Here is a 17,757-nt window from a genome sequence, read left to right as displayed (position 1 = left end):
GGAATGCATCTCAATATCATATACATTCCATAAACACTCTTAGATTATGTCTAATATCAACTAAAAATAAATACCTCATGTTAGTCCTTCTATGGTACTGACTAGAGAAGAAGCCAGACTGGTCTAGCTCCGGATGTGGACAGCCTGCCCAGCATTACTGTATTCAAATGGTGGCGCCAATTGCTTAGACCGTGAATATACTGCTGTGAATGTCATTGAACTATATAGTAAACGTAATTTAAAGACTACTGTTATTGATTAGGACCTAAAACTATTTACAGTAAAAAATTTATATTCGGTAACCGCCATAGTCAAATAGGATGTATTGTCATATTCTTCTCTAACTATAGTTACAAATAAAAACCACCATCTAGTATAAAAAAAATATACTATTCATGGGCTTATTAGAAATTGAACCTGAGAACCGATGAAACTGTGATAGAAAGGGGGATAGCCCTGGATCTTCATACTCTTGACAAGACAAACATGAACACCTCCTGTATTGCAGAAGCATACAAGATTATTGGTGGTGCACGACCAGGATTTCCATTGATACCCCTATATTTTATGGAGGCAGATTTCTTGTCCCCACCACTGAACGTTTTCTTTTTGACTATGTAGTTTGGGAGAGGGTAAAGTGGACTGAAAGGTGAGAAAGTCTCCTTGCTTTAGGTTTGAAGCTTTCTACATACAACATTATGCACAAATATGTACAGAATTGTATCTAGTAAATCATGTGTCAATGAGTTCATGATGACAGACCCAATGCAGTTGGGCTCCCACGCTGTTGACACAGTCCTAAAAGCTTCGGTCCATCTCTGTAGGGTCTTAACCACAAATAAGCTCTAAAATACCTATAACTCTCTAGGGAAATTCTAGAGAGCATCACAGAAGTCTTAAAGTGAAGCATTGCAGAAATTAATGCTGCATATCTTAGTGTGGAGGAACATCACCACCACCCCTATTGTTTAACAAACTGTTGGCACTGAATGGGTTTCTGGAAGAAAAATAATACTAATTTTGAAACAAATTCCAAGGAATGGTATTGTGTTCCTTTTTGTACTACTATCACTAACTAATTTTGGGTGCCCTTTGTTCATGAATAGTCATACAAAATTTACTGCAAACAATTGGTGCCCCATAAACTAATCTGCATTCATAAAATCCTTGCAATCCATATAGCCATTTGAAAATGTTGGCCGCACCCTTGGATTTTGACAGGATCAATTGACCATCTAATGCCAATGAATTGAGGGAGGATGGGGGGGGGGGGGGTCACCAGACTCTCTCCCAATGGCAAATGTTGAGAAAGAAGTATCAAACATGCTTGATCCTTTGTTCCTAGGGTGGATATGCTAGGGGTGTCTGGCAGCGGCTTCTCTGCATTGAACACACATAAATTCTATATAAAGGTGGCCATACACATTTGTTGATTGCTGAATGAACCTGCCAATTTCGGTGGAACCAACGTACCATCTAATATGTTTGGCCCGGTGTAACGGTCGCGTACACACACACACAGGGGGGAGGGAAGTGACCACTGCGCTCCACCCTTACCCCTGACCCTGCCTACTTGCCTCGCGAGTCCTAATGACAGGGGACAACTGGACGGCAATCCCTAACTTGGAATAAGTGCAGGGATGACAGACAGACAAACAACAGGACGTGAACGGACCGAGTCAATACCAGGAAAGCTACAAAGTACAAAGGATTAAGCAAAGAATGGTCAGGAGAAGCCGGGGTCAAATACCAGGAGAGCAGAGAAGTACAAGAGGAGTCCTAAGAGAGTAGTCAGGTGGGAGCCGAGGTCACAATACCAGGACGGATGCGCAGTACAGGAGGAGCAGGCAAAAGGATGGTCAAGGAACAGGATCAGTTAAGTATTCAGCAGTCCAACAAATAGCCAGGAACCTAGAAATTAACAGGCAACCTGTAGCCAGCAGGCTGCCTGTATTTATAGTGGGGAGTGAGGGTCATGTGACGTGGCCAGTGTCACATGACCGACAGACCAACCAGTCGAGCACCGAGTGATCAGCTCGGCACTCAAGGCAGACTAGGAGCAGGGAGCCACCCAGCTCGTAAAGCCGCCCTGGGAATGAGGTCAAACACATATCCTCATTCCCAAAGCTAAGCAACAGGTCTGCGGGCAATAGGGGACCGAGTGCACCTTCGGAACCCCGTGACACCCGGCTTGAAGAGAACAAGCTGAAGACCTCAAGAACGGGATCCAGTTTGCAGGACCAAAGGAGCGGGAAGCAGGTAAGTATGAACCTTTCAGGAGCCGATGCAGGTTAACGGCCTTCCCTTGATAGTTAATATTCGTGGGAAAAAAAAACTTTAAGGACAGTCAGCCCTTGGTATTGGAGGACCAACAAGAATAGCTGGCTTAGATATCTATTGGGCACACTATATAATCTACATAATGTACCCTGCTTATTGGGGTATTCTTAGTCCAGCAGAGAGGAGTTTAGGGGTTTGGATGATCCTTATAGATCTTTTTTCCGAGTATTAATAATTAGCTGACACTGACTATAATCATAGTCCCCTCTATATGGATTCAGTTTTCGAATAACAGTCTAACAAAGGTCATTTGCTAGCCAGGATTAGTAGACCTGCCTGCCCAGGAGCTAGTTGGCTTTAACTAGGGGATTGTTAAGCAGGCCAATCATTGTGATACTAAACTACCTGTCATGGCAGGATGAGCAAAGCCTCAAACCACATTAAAGTACATATGTGATGTTCAGATTTGAAATATGAAACATGTTGTTCTTTGGTGATCAGATAAGGAAGCCTCACCTTAGCAAAATAGCCCACATCAAATGTGATTTATCATCGCCTGAGATTGACTCCATAATGAATATTAACAATGAAGAACTGCTTTAGCAAAGTAAAGTTCCCTTCATCGTGGCTTTTCCTCCAAATACATTTATGGCATATGCACCGTGTATGCTATAAATGTCCTTTAGGTGGGGCCCTCTATAAGAAGAACAGAGGTCTGCTGATTTCCGAATGCTTTAAGTGAGGAAGTGTTTCAATGAGGGGATGGTGGTGTATGTGTGGTGCTCTCTTGATTCTAGTGTGTGGGAGTTACCGAAACAGCCAATCTGTTCTGATAGCTGGGGGAACCAATGGTGAGATAAGCATTTATGACATACACTATGGAATGTCATAAATGTCTTTTGTGGAAAAAGTAATTTAGAGGACTTGTCCAGAGAAATATATATTTTTTTAAATACGCATCTCACCGTTCCCTCGTTGCAGCCCTTCCCGCGCCAACCAGGTCCCCATTGGTCTCTACTTCCTGGTCAGGACTAGACCCACAGGAAATGTCAGGAGATGCCTGCTCAGCCAATCATGGCTGCATCAATGACCTGCCTTAGGCTACTTTCACACTAGCGTTCGGGTGTCCGCTCGTGCGCTCCGTTTGAAGGGGCTCACGAGCGGCCCCGAACGCATCCGCACGGCCCTAATGCATTCTCAGTGGAGGCGGATCCACTGAGAATGCATCCGCCTGGCAGCGTTCAGCCTCCGCTCCGCTCAGTGAGCGGACACCTGAACGCTGCTTGCAGCGTTCGGCTGTCCGCCTGGCCGTGCGGAGGCGAGCGGATCCGTCCAGACTTATAATGGAAGTCAATGGGGACGGATCCGCTTGAAGATGACACTATATGGCTCAATCTTCAAGCGGATCCGTTCCCCATTGACTTTCAATGTAAAGTCTGAACGGATCCGCTCAGACTACTTTCGCACTTAGAAAATTTTCTAAGTTTATAATGCAGACGGCTCCGTTCGGAACGGATGCGAACGTCTGCATTATAGGAGCGGATCCGTCTGATGACACATCAGACGGATCCGCTCCGAACGCTAGTGTGAAAGTAGCCTTAGCCTGTGATTGGCTGAGTGGCCATCTCCTTCCATTTGCTCTGTAGAAACAAGACCAGGAAGGAAAAAGCATCAGGGATCTGGTAAGTGTGGTAATGCAGTGATGTGGGATTAGTGAACTGAATAATGCTAGTTTTACGCCATTCTGCCACTTATTTACAAAAATATCCCACTGGACAAATCCTTTAAGTTCTGTGTTTCAGGACAATCACATAAACACCTCTTTGCATCACCCATGCCTCTGAATGGACTTGATCATCAATATAGTAATACTGTTGGGATTTTAGATTTGCACCGATTTCTACAACAAGCTTGAGCAGGAAATGTCTCAGTCACATGTTTTACTTACTTACGAGCAAGAAAACCTGATCAGTGCAGATGTTTTTCACATTGCTGCTGCATTCATTTCCCTCCTCTCAGTGGTTACAATAAATCTCTCTTATGTGCTTTCAGGTGTTAATGTCTTGTTCCTGTTCTCGGTTTTATTCCTGAATAAAAGCAAAATACAAATGTAAAAGACAAAGCGTGAAAGAATAATCATTAGAGGCTGAGCTTACTGGTCCCTTATGGAGAATGTCCAGAAAATAACAGTTCAACATTCCCACCAAACCCCCTTTATTGCTCCCTAAATGCTGGGAACTAAGATCATTTCATGGATGAACCTCAGCTCCTGGAGGACTGAAGATTAAAGTGAAGCTGTACTCTTGGCACAGAGGCTTATCTAAGGTCCTGGGCCCTAATAAAACATCTGCATAATTCCCATTGCAATGGAGCTACATTAATTACGTCTGTAGCACACTACGACTGTTAGGCCTCCTGCATAGGACCGTATTTTTTTTCTGTTTCCGTTCCGTTTTTTTGAGTTCCATTTGTATGCGGAACCATTCACTTCAATGGGTCTGCAAAAACAACGGAAGGTTCCGTTTCCGTATTTCCGTTCAAAGATAGAACATGTCCTATTAAGCCTGCAAATCACGTTCTGTGGCTCCATTCAAGTCAATGGTTCCGCAAAAAAAAACGGAATGCATACGGAATGCATCCGTATGTCTTCCGTATCAATTCCATTTTTGTGGAACCATCTATTGAAATATATTTTTTTTTTAAACGGATCACAAACGGAAACAAAACGGAACGGAAACACTACTGAAACAAAAAAACGGAAAAACTGATCCGTTTAAAACAGACCACAAAACCATACGGTCATGTGCAGGAGGACTTAAGACTTAAGGACTGTGTTCGTGCATTGCGGCCCGCAGCACGACCACGGGGTGCAGACATTCGTGTGCAGGAGGCCTTACAGTGCGGTTCACTGTGACACTGCGTTGTTGTATACTGGTCTTGTGTCTGAACAGTGTTCTATATTGTATGCCTGGATTGCTGGTGCCTTGCACCAGCATCTCTGTTCCTTACAGGTCAGCTGACAAGTGTACTGGGACCACCACAGGAGGTAGCAGTCTGGTTGCATCCCCTGCGGCGAAGACCAGATCCCTCTAGAGGGGTTAATTGGTGAAAACCAAGGGAGCATCAGAATAACGCCCTTAGGATTTGGCCCAAAGTCACAATCTTTTCAGTTAGCCATTAAAATGTATCAACCACTAAGTAATCTCATTTTTATATCCCCACACAGTAGTGACGCTTCCTATGGGTCCATTCATACAACATTGTCCGCTTTGTGGACCGCAAAGCGCAGATCCTTGAAACACGGACACAGGCTGTGTGCAACCCTCATTGTGTTATAGGCGGACCCATTGATTTCAATGAGTCTGCGATCTGCATGTTGTGGCCAAAGATAGGACATGTCCCATCATTGGCCGCATCATGCAGATCGTGGACTCATTGAAGTCAATGGGTTTGCACCGCAATATAGTGCACATGGCTAATGCCCATGCTTTTGCAGATCTGCGGTTTGTAGTCCACAAACTGGACACAGTTGTGTGAATGGGGCCTTAGTGTACCAACACAGTAAGAATGTTTTCTTACTTCTTCCTCACAATAGTAATGATTCCCTGAGCCCCCCAGACAGTAATGATTCCCGTTTAGTGTCCCAATAAAGTATGATGGCCCCGTAAGTGGCCCCAAGTGTGATACCCTCTTGGGTGCCCCCCCCCCACACACACACACATTATGATGCTGATATAAGTGGCCCCAATCATTTCCCCCACATAGAGTGATGCCTCCTTAGTACCAATTGTATAATCACCTACCACACATTCCCACGAAAAATGCAGAAGAGGAAGTCTCTCCTGTGGGCTGTCTGTGGCAAGACACTCATCTCGCCTTATGGAAGATGTGGCTCTGGAGCTAGGCTGTAGCTATATAGGGGATGCAGATGTAGTAGTTCTACCTGTATGTGACATTATTGCGGCTGCTGTGTCTTGCCACAGACAGCCCACAGGAGAGACTTCCTCTTCTGCATTTTTCGTGGGAATGTGTGGTAGGTGATTATACAATTGGTACTAAGGAGGCATCACTCTGTGTGGGGGAAATGATTGGGGCCACTTATATCAGCATCATAATGTGTGTGTGTGGGGGGGCACCCAAGAGGGTATCACATTTGGGGCCACTTACGGGGCCATCATACTTTATTGGGACACTAAACGGGAATCATTACTGTCTGGGGGGCACTGGGAATCATTACTATTGTGAGGAAGAAGTAAGAAGACATTCTTAGGCCGAATGCACACGGCCGTGTTCCGCGGCCGAGAGCGGTCCGTGGTATGCCGGGCTGGATTCCTGTTCAGAGCAGGAGCGCACGGCGTCATTGGTTGCTTCATGCCGCCGCTGCACTACAGTAATACACTCGTATGATCTATACGAGTGTATTACTGTACAGCAGCGGTGGCATGAAGCGCACGGCGTCATAGCAACCAATGACGCCGTGCGCTTCTGCTCTGAACAGGAATCCAGCCCGGCATACCACGGACCGCTCTCGGCCGCGGAACACGGCCGTGTGCATTCGGCCTTAAAGCTGTTTCACACGAGCGAGTCCATTGCGGGAATCACGCTCCGTGTGCGAGTGTGATCCTCCGCTCTGGACTTGCAGGAGCGCACGGCATTATCATGATTTATAATGCTATGTGTCTCTGCTTGACCTTATTTCTACAGAATCATACTGACCGCTTTATGTCACTATGATTCTGTGGAAAAAAGGCCATGCAGAGACGCATAGCATTATAAATCATGATAATGCCGTGAGCTCCTGCAATCCAGAGCGGAGGATCCCACTCCCACACGGAGCGTGATTCCCGCGATGGACTCGCTCGTGTGAAACAGCCCTTACTGTGTTGGTACACTAAGGCCCCATTCACACAACCGTGTCCAGTTTGTGGACTACAAACCGCAGATCTGCAAAAACATGGGCATTAGCCATGTGCACTATATTGCGGTGCAAACCCATTGACTTCAATGAGTCCACGATCTGCATGATGCGGCCAATGATGGGACATGTCCTATCTTTGGCCACAACATGCGGATGATCGCAGACTCATTGAAATCAATGGGTCCGCGTATAACACAATGAGGGTTGCACACAGCCTGTGTCCGTGTTTCAAGGATCTGCGCTTTGCGGTCCACAAAGCGGACAATGTTGTATGAATGGACCCATAGGGGGCGTCACTACTGTGTGGGGATATAAAAATGAGATTACTTAGTGGTTGATACATTTTAATGGCTAACTGAAAAGATTGTGACTTTGGGCCAAATCCTAAGGGCGTTATTCTGATGCTCCCTTGGTTTTCACCAATTAACCCCTCTAGAGGGATCTTGTCTTCGCCGCAGGGGGTGCAACCAGACCGTTACCTCCTGTGGTGGTCCCAGTACACTTGTCAGCTGACCTGTAAGGAACAGAGATACTGGTGCAAGGCACCAGCAATCCAGGCATACAAAAAGTCACATCATAAATGATACTCAGGGCTTGTGTACACAACCGTATGTATTTGGCGGTCCGCAAAACACGGATCCAGAGAAAAAAACGGATGACATCCGTGTGACGTCCGCTTTTTTTTTGTGGATCCATTGTAATAATGCCTGTCCTAGGATATGTTCTATTTCTTTGCGGAACGGACATATGGACATGGAATGCACACGGAGTCATTTCCGTTTCTTTCAAGCCCTATTGAAATGAATGGTTCCATGTACGGACCTATAAAAAAAAAACGGAAACAGAAGAAAAATACATTCGTGTGTATGAGCCCTTAAATGTGTTCTAATCTGAAATCCTGACCTACTTTGCACTCCACTTCTAAAAGTGGGGAGGCTCAACAAATGTCAAAATCTTTTACCAAATGTCAGAAAAATATAAACCAAATGTTGCACGTGGACCTCGCTTGTGACTTTTTACGCCACAACACTGGCATAGCAGATTTGATAAATGATCTTCAAGGTGCTCTGAGTCAGTCATGCTCCCCCATACTTTTTGACACCTGCAATATTTTCAATATGCACATGAATTTTCGCTAGTGTAAAACGCGTTCGAAACCACTTGCAGGTTTTCTGGGATTTTCTAGTGGTGTGTTTTTTGTTTTTTTTGCGCGACCAATGTTTCAATGGCCCTCATTTTCAGGTACTTTTTTTTTTTAGCCCATAGAGAAAGAGATGAAAAATGGCAGATAAAAAAGCCAAGGGTTTCAACATGCTGCGATTTGAAATAAAAAAAATGCCTGGGCCACAAAAACGCAGCCAATTAGAAAAAAGTGCTCCAGCCTGCAATGCCCCCCCTGTAGTGCTCCAGCCTGCAATGCCCCCCCTGTAGTGCTCCAGCCTGCAATGCCCCCCCTGTAGTGCTCCAGCCTGCAATGCCCCCCCTGTAGTGCTCCAGCCTGTAATGCCCCCCCTGTAGTGCTCCAGCCTGCAATGCCCCCCCTGTAGTGCTCCAGCCTGCAATTCCCCCCCTGTAGTGCTCCAGCCTGTAATGCCCCCCCTGTAGTGCTCCAGCCTGTAATGCCCCCTGTAGCTGTAGTGCTCCAGCCTGCAATGCCCCCCTGTAGTGCTCCAGCCTGCAATGCCCCCCTGTAGTGCTCCAGCCTGCAATGCCCCCCTGTAGTGCTCCAGCCTGCAATGCCCCCCCCCGTAGTGCTCCAGCCTGCAATGCCCCCCCGTAGTGCTCCAGCCTGTAATGCCCCCCTGTAGTGCTTCAGCCTGTAATGCCCCCCTGTAGTGCTCCAGCCTGCAATGCCCCCCTGTAGTGCTCCAGCCTGCAATGCCCCCCTGTAGTGCTCCAGCCTGCAATGCCCCCCTGTAGTGCTCCAGCCTGCAATGCCCCCCTGTAGTGCTCCAGCCTGCAATGCCCCCCTGTAGTGCTCCAGCCTGCAATGCCCCCCCTGTAGTGCTCCAGCCTGCAATGCCCCCCCCTGTAGTGCTCCAGCCTGCAATGCCCCCCTGTAGTGCTCCAGCCTGCAATGCCCCCCTGTAGTGCTCCAGCCTGCAATGCCCCCCCGTAGTGCTCCAGCCTGCATTGCCCCCCCGTAGTGCTCCAGCCTGCAATGCCCCCCCCTGTAGTGCTCCAGCCTGCAATGCCCCCGTGTAGTGCTCCAGCCTGCAATGCCCCCCTGTAGTGCTCCAGCCTGCAATGCCCCCCTGTAGTGCTCCAGCCTGCAATGCCCCCCTGTAGTGCTCCAGCCTGCAATGCCCCCCTGTAGTGCTCCAGCCTGCATTGCCCCCCCGTAGTGCTCCAGCCTGCAATGCCCCCCTGTAGTGCTTCAACCTGCAATGCCCCCCCTGTAGTGCTCCAGCCTGCAATGCCCCCCCCTGCAATGCCCCCCTGTAGTGCTCCAGCCTGTAATGCCCCCCTTTTTAAAAAGTCGCATCTCTGTGCCAGGCAACCCGCTAGACTAGTACTCTAAGGCCTCATGCACACAACCGTTCCGTTTTTTGCGGTCCGCAAACCACGGATCCGCAAAAAACGGAAGCCGCGGAACAGGCGGCTAATTCTAGAAATGCCTATTATTTTCCGCAAAACGGACAAGAATAGGACATGTTATATTTTTTTTGCGGGGCTACGGAACGGAGCCACGGATGCGGACAGCACACGAAGTGCTGTCCGCATCTTTTGAGGCTCCATTGAAGTGAATGGGTCCTGCGGCTCGGATGCGGACCAAAACAACGTCGTGTGCATGAGGCCTTACAGACATAGATGTTCACCACATTGCACCAAATAGGTTACTGTGCGACATTTCATAAATTCATCACAACCTCACAACTGACACCAAAACCACCGCAAATTATTACTCCCCCCCCCACACTTATTTTTTTATGCGCTTATGTATGCTAGAAATGTACCACATAGTAAATGCCCTGATAATGCTGCCATATAGTGCTCAGGATCAACTTACAGCTCAGCAGTCAGTTAGTCACATTACCGCAATATATGTATGGATTAACACATGGAAAACATAATGTGACACAGAATTACGGGTCGGACGTATGGACTGTGCGTGGAAGTGCGGATGAAGCAGAGCTTCTAATTTAACCCTTTAGGGCTGCATTAGGGAGTGCAGCAGCAGCAGCTGCCCTACACAAAGCCACACTGTGATATCTCAATAACCTGCACCGTGCCACAAACCAGGCTCTGCTACATCTGCCCTGCTAGTGTCTCCCCCGTAACGCTTACCTCAGTAATGCAGGACGCTGCAGTCACTGGTTTACTTCACGGCTTTGCTGCATTACCAGGCCACGTTGCTAAGGGCTACTGTTTCACAGCAACAGGCAAATAAAAAGCTGGAATTAGCATAACTAAACATTCATGCCCTAAGGTAATTGGAGACCAGGTTGCCATTGTGGCTTTGGTTGAGGAAGCAGAACATATTAACCCCTTGACTCTCAAAGACCTGCAGACACTTCTACAGATTTTAAGTTACATTTGTGGCTTTTTTAGCTTGCAAAAATATGAAATTCAATTTATGCTTTTTAGGCCTCTTGCACACGAACAATACGGATTAGGTCCGGATGCGTTCAGGAAAACTCGCACCATTGCGCAAGCAAGTTCAGTTAGTTTTGTTTGCGATTGCGTTCAGTTGTTCAGTTTTTATCGCGCAGGTGAAATGTGCCTTGATGCGTTTTTCACGCACATGGTAGAAGACTGAATGTTTTTCAAAACGGACCAGAATAGGACATGTTCTATTTTTTTGAGGGACTGCGGAACGGACTTACGGATGCGGACAGCCTACGGGTGTGCTGTCCACCTCTTATGCGGCCCTATTGAGATGAATGGGTCCATATCCGATCCACAAAAAACGGCTCAGACGCAGACCAAAACTACCGCCATGTACATGAACCCTAAGGGCTCATGCACACGAAAGTATTTTTTTTCTGTTGTTATTCTGTTTTTTTATGCGGCCGGTATGCGGAACCATTCACTTTAATGGGTCCACACAACAAAAAAATATAATGGAAATGACTCAGTATGCATTCTGTTTCTATATGTCCGCATGGCCGTTCCGTTCAGAATATGGCCTCATGCACACGACCGTTGTGTGTTTTGCGGTCTGCAAATTACGGATCCGCAAAACCCGGATGGAGTCCATTCCGCAATTAGCGGAACGGCGTGGAAAGCCATTAATATAACTGCCTATTCGTGTCCGCAAAACGGACAAGAATAGGACAGGTTATATATTTTTTGCGGACCACGGAACGGAGCAACGGATGCGGAAAGCACACGGAGTGGTGTCCGCATCTTTTGCGGCCTGATTGAAGTGAATGGGTCCACATCCAAGCTGCGGCTCGGATGCGGACCAAAACAACGGTCGTGTGCATGAGGCCTATAGAACATGCTGCGTTTTTCACGCAACGCAGAACTGATGCGTGAAAAAAAACGCTGATGTACACAGACCCATTGAAATGAATGGGTCAGGATTCAGTGCGGGTGCTAGGCATTCAAGTCACGCATTGCACCCGCGCGGAAAACTCGCTCGTGTGAAAGGGGCCTTACACCATAGAAATGGCTGTGGATTTTATGAGATCGGCAGCATATATGGCATGCTGCAGATTTTGGATTTTTTAGGCTTTCTTAAAATCTCATCCGCTTTGCTGTTACTGTGCAATACTACAGATTTGCCGTACAAAAATCTGTGGTGATAAATCTGTGGCCCATGTAAACATACCCCAAAAACCAAAGCACCAGGAAAAACACTGTACAATGCTATACAATGTGCAAGACCACCCAGCTTTCTCAGGCCCCTAAATAACCAGCCTGCCTAGTTAAGCCCTTATATATTGCCACTTCCATATGATTACACAGCTCAGCAGGTTTGCCATTCAGGACTGGCTACATGACAATTCCTTTGGAGGAAGTAAAGGTAAAGGTAGCCATATAGATAATGATTACCCAGCTTTCCCAGAAATAGATATAAATAGAAAAAGTGGATAAACTGAGGTGGTCATTTATCAAACTGGTGTAAAGTAGAACTGGCTTAGTTGCCCATAGCAACCAATCAGATTCCACCTTTCATTTTCCAAAGGAGCTGTGATAAATGAAAGGTAGAATCTGATTGGTTGCTATGGGAAACTAAGCTAGTTCTGCTTTACACCAGTTTGACGAATTACCCCCTGAATTTTTAAAGCATACTTTCAATTCTATCAGGATGTCTGAGAGGTTCCTGGAAAAATAGGAGACTTCGCACACAAGCTGTAGCATCCCCCAGATCAGGGGCGTCGTTAGGTCAAAACATTCGGGGCTTGAGCCCTGGATGTTTTGTCCAATGCCCCGAATGTTATGCTGACCGTCTGGCCCCACCCTCTTGTACTTGTTCCACTACTTGCGTGCTGCGCGGGCATGAGTTCAGTCACTTTGGTGCGCAATCCCGTCCTGCAGTGCGTGATCCCGCGAGACCCGCCGCTGTAGGTCACTGGTCTCGCGGGATCACGCGCCGCAGGACGCGATTGCGCACCGAAGTGACTGAAGTTGAACTCATGCCCATGCAGCCAGCGGAACAAGTACAAGGGGGATGAGGGGATGATCTGTGGGGTTGCCCAGACGGCTAGGCCCTTTACAGTAGTTATTAACCCCTTTCAATAGTCCCCCATTCACTAAAGGGGTGACTGCTGAAAGGGGTTAATAACTACTGTGAAGGGGGGGACTGCTGAAAGGGGTTAATAACTACTGTGAAGGGGGGACTGCTGAAAGGGGTTAATAACTACTGTGAAGGGGGGACTGCTGAAATAGGTTAATACTGTGAAGGGGGACTGCTGAAAGGGGTTAATAACTACTGTGAAGCCCCCCCCCCCCAGCGATAGGGGCGTGGCTTCACTGTATCACGCCCCGTGATACAGTGGGCTTGTGCCCCGGATGTTTTCAGACCCTAGCAACGCCCCTGCCCCAGATGCTCCACATCCTAAATAAATACTCACTGGGGGTTCTTTGAAAAGACCAACTTTTTAACACCCCCTGATGCTTCCGGAGGATTCGCCTAATTCCAGCCTCTGACTAGAGTATTTTTTATTCCTCTTTTAGGCCCTTTTTCAGGCTTAAAATAAAATAGGCCTCATTTATCAAGACTAACAGTAAAACTGTCTTAGTTGCCTATAGCAACCAATCAGAGCTCAGCTTTCATTTCCTTAAGGGATCTGAAAAAAATGAAATCTGAGCTTTGATTGGTTGCTATGGACAATTAAATTTTACTGTATGTTTTATGGAGTCAAAGTCCTTGCCCCCAACACTCCAAAGTGACAAGGTAGTGGCAATAGCCTTGGGACTATTTTTATGCTAAAAACGAGAGTAAAAAAATTTAATAAATGACCCCCCGCTTTTCCTTGTAGACTGTAGTCCACTACTGACAACATCCTGACAACAAGGTGGTGACTGCAAGCTGCAGGGATGACAAGGGGTTAGTGCAGTACTCCTGACAGTGGGTACAGAGGCGGATGTCGGAGTCCCACTATGGTGTCATTGAGCATGATGGGTGTAACTGTATTTTACATGCTCTCTATTATATTAGGTTCTGTCCTTTTTTCCCTGCTTTGTGCTTTATTTCTGTCATTTATTTTTCAGCTAACCTGAGGTAAATCTATTGGCGGATTCTGATTGGATGATGGTTGCTTACCTGTATCTGGGGTACCTGTTTTCTGCCCCTCCCATGATTGGCCAGCTGTTCTCTGTGGCGGGAATTTGGAATATTTATAGGAGCTGTCAAGCGGGTTCAGAGCTGTCAGTCGCCGAACCTGTGAAGAAGAGAAGACGTCGTTGAAGCCCCAGTATATTGCCGGCGTAGCTGCAAAAGAGCTAATTAGCTTCGCCGGCATTACTGGGCACAGGGCCGTCTTTGCCGCAGGGCAAAAGGGGCAGCTGCCCCGGGCCCAGTTGCTCCTGAGGGCCCAAGGGAGCTCCGTTTCCCTACTCCCATTCACTAGTGACTGCGTCGCTAGGTTAAAACATTCGGGGCCTGGGCCCCTGATGTTTTGTCCCATGCCCCGAATGTCCTGCCTGCCTGCTAGATACAACTGTATTGCCGTACACAGAACGGCAATACAATTGAATCTAATACACTGGGAAGAGGTGAAGGACCTGTGGTGACATCACAGGTCATGTGATCAGCAAAACAGGCTGTGATAGGATGACCTGGATGATGTCACCATAATGTGACCAGTGCAGGATTGGACCGGAGTGAAGAGGAGAAGGAGCCTTAGGGCTCTTTCACACTTGCGTTGTTGTGTTCCGGCATAGAGTTCCGTCGTCGGGGTTCTATGCCGGAAGAATCCTGATCAGTTTTATCCTAATGCATTCTGAATGGAGAGAAACGTTTTTTGGCCGGAGAAAATACCGCAGCATGCTGCGCTTTTTGCTCCGGCCAAAAATCCTGAACACTTGCCGCAAGGCCGGATCCGGAATTAATGCCCATTGAAAGGCATTAATCCGGATCCGGCCTTAAGCTAAACGTCGTTTCGGCGCATTACCGGACGTTTAGCTTTTTCTGAATGGTTACCATGGCTTCCAGGACGCTAAAGTCCTGGTTGCCATGGTAAAGTGGTAAAGTGTAGTGGGGAGCAGTATACTTACCGTCCGTGCGGCTCCCGGGGTGCTTCAGAGTGACGTCAGGGTGCCCCACGCGCATGGATGACGTGAACGCATGGATCACGTCATCCATGCGCATGGGGCGCTCTGACGTCATTCTGGAGCGCCCCGGAAGCCTCACGGACTGTAAGTATACTGCTCCTCCGCTCCCCACTACTACTATGGCAGCCAGGACTTTAATAGCGTCCTGGGTGCCATAGTAGCACTGAACGATTTTGAGGACGGATCCGTCTTCAAATGCTTTCAGTTCACTTGCGTTGTTACGGATCCGGCGGGCACCTCCGGCAAATGGAGTGCACAACGGATCCGGACAACGCAAGTGTGAAAGAGCCCTAAGGATGATGTCTGTATATGAGGACTGGAGAGGTAAGTGAAGGGAGAGGCAGAGCAATGCTGGGAGTTGTAGTTATTTAACTGGGATGTATGTTAGGGCTGAAGGGAGGGATGTTATTGACATGGAACTGTGTGCTTGAGGTGGCTGGGGGAGGGAGTGATGTTATTTACATGGGACTGTATGTTGAAAGTGGATGGTGGGGGTGAATGATGTTTATGTACATGGGACTTAATGTTTGGGGATCCGCTTGTGAGATCCGTTTCAAGGCTCTCACAAGCAGCCCCAAATGCATCAGTTTAACCCCAATGCATTCTGAATGGATGCGGATCCATTCGGAATGCATTCGTTCGGCTCCGTACAGCCCCCCATTCCGTTTTGGAGGCGGACCCCAAAATGCTGCAAGCAGTGTTTTTGTGTCCGCATGGCCTTGCGGAGCCAAACGGATCTGTCCTGACTTACAATTTAAGTAAATGGGGACGGATCCCTTTGCATTGATACAAAATGGTGCAATTGTAAACGGATCCGTCCCCCATTAGCTTTCAATGTAAGTCAGGACGGATCCGTATTGGGACTTAGAAATTCAAATCTAATACAAACGAATCGGTCCTGAACGGATGCATTCGTTTGTATTATCGGTGCGGATCCGTCCTGTACAAGTACAGGACAGATCCGCACGACCGCAAGTGTGAAAGAAGCCTTAGGGGGTGAGGTTTACATGGGATTGTGCGTTGGAGGCGGCTGGGGAGGAGGTGATGTTATTTACATGGGACTGTATGGTGGAGGGAGGATTATAACTGCAGGGGGCACTGCAGATCCAGGGGACATTATAGGCGGTCTTATTACTACTGGGGGCTCTATTGGAGGGTCTTATAGATCTGCCTTTTTTCTACTAAGCGCACTATGGGGGCCTTATTACTACTGAGGGGTCTGTAGGGAGCTTTATTACCACTGGGGGAACAATAGGGGGCCTTATTTCTACTGGGGACTCTGTGAGGGTATTATTAATATGGGAGGGCTCTTCTAATAATGGGGGTATTGTTGAGGAGCATTATCACGGTTGGGACAGTGTTACTAATGAGGGCATTCTAGAAGGGAATTACTATTGGTGGGACTATGAGGAGCACTATTACTATGGGGGGCAGTAATGTTTCTTCAGGATAGTATTTAGGGGTATTGGGGGGGGGGGGGCAGGGGCGTAACTAAAGGCTCATGGACTCCGGTGCAAGAGTTCAGCTTGGGCCCCCCTTCCCTCAGTGCTTTGTGTGTCTTCTTATGCGGCACAAGTGTCTTTGGGCCCCTTCATGCTCCTGGGCCCGGTAGGGACTGCTACCTCTGCACCCCCTATAGCTACACCCCTGGGAAGGGGGGGGGGGGGGGCACAGCAAGCAGCAGGATAACACTGTGGGGACTCCAGTTGGGGGATAATGATAGAATGTGAGGAAGCTAAGATGTCTGTGTGTCACACTCTGCAGAGACGAGGCGGCTGAGAGAAATTGTCCAGACCGAGTGGAGAAGATGATGAGAGAGAAGATCTACAGAGAAGATCTACAGAGAAGATGATGAGAGAGAAGATCTACAGAGAAGATGATGACAGAGAGGAGACATCACCTGGAGGCCCTGGACGTGACAGGTAAGTGCTACTGTATAGCAAGTACAGCAAAGTGCGGGGGGGTGGGGGGGGGATCCAGGGGGCCCAAGTAAATTCTTGCCCAGGGTCCAATCAATATTAAAGACGGCCCTGACTGGGCAGAAGGAGGAGCGGTGGCTGTAGCGCTGAAGTTTTCGGCGGCGATCAAGTTTGAAGAGCAGCGCAGATAGGACTGGGCTCCGGCCAAGAGTAAGATCTGAAGGTCCGCACCGGAGGTTCTACTGTCGGAGAAGATTGGCGCCGGCTGAAGGGGAGGAAGAAGACCGCTTACCTGTTATGGAAGAGCTGCTGAAGAAACGGATCCTGTGCGCGGAGGGAAGAGGTGGAGAGGCGTGGCTTCGGCGCTGCTTGGCTGACGGCAGGTCAGCTGAAGTTGAGGAGGCGGGTCACGTGATGTGGCTCCTTCTACTGACGTCATCGCCGGCTTCTGGAAGTGCAGTTAGCGCAGTCCGGAGTGCTGAAGAACCAAGCCGGGTCTCCAGAAGAGCTAAGAAGCTATAAAGATCTTTCTCTCCTTCGGAACCTACAAGTGGATGAGGTGGCAGTAGGCGCTCCTCCCCCAGACGGGCTGCATCGCAGTCTGGGGTATTGAGTCGAGCGCCGCAGCCGGCCTCCAACTCAACAGAACTGGACTCCGCTCAGGATCCAGGTGAGATGACATGTGGGCAGAGCCTTGCTTTGCCCACCAACATAGGGACTAATGTTAATAACCTACTGCTTAGCTGTCACCGCCAGTTCTGTGAGAAGGTCTGGCAGACGTCCTTCTCTACCTCTTGCATGATGTTCTTTGTTTTGGTTTCACTTTGTCATCTCCTTTCCTTCTCCCAGGTGTCACCTATTTAGACTATTTGTCTCCCTTTATATTCCCTCCCATACTGCCTCACTTTGCGGTTT

General features: G+C 48.1%; 1 protein-coding gene across 1 annotated transcript in view; it reads right to left on the bottom strand.

The window, feature by feature from the left end:
• LRRC56 (leucine rich repeat containing 56) overlaps positions 1-10,513 on the bottom strand; it is a 47,562-nt gene extending 37,049 nt beyond the window's left edge. The window contains exons 1-2 of the mRNA XM_040410519.1: positions 10,487-10,513; positions 4,233-4,367 (exon numbers count right to left, since the gene is read on the bottom strand). The gene's annotated coding sequence lies outside the window, so the exon portion shown is untranslated. The remainder of the gene's footprint in view (positions 1-4,232; positions 4,368-10,486) is intronic.
• Between the last annotated feature and the right edge of the window lie 7,244 nt (positions 10,514-17,757).

This window comes from Bufo bufo, chromosome 10 (genome assembly GCF_905171765.1).
Source record: "Bufo bufo chromosome 10, aBufBuf1.1, whole genome shotgun sequence".
Taxonomy (NCBI): Eukaryota; Metazoa; Chordata; class Amphibia; order Anura; family Bufonidae; genus Bufo; species Bufo bufo.
The sequence above is the reverse complement of the archived record's forward strand: the minus strand, read 5'-3'. Positions and strand labels throughout refer to the sequence as shown.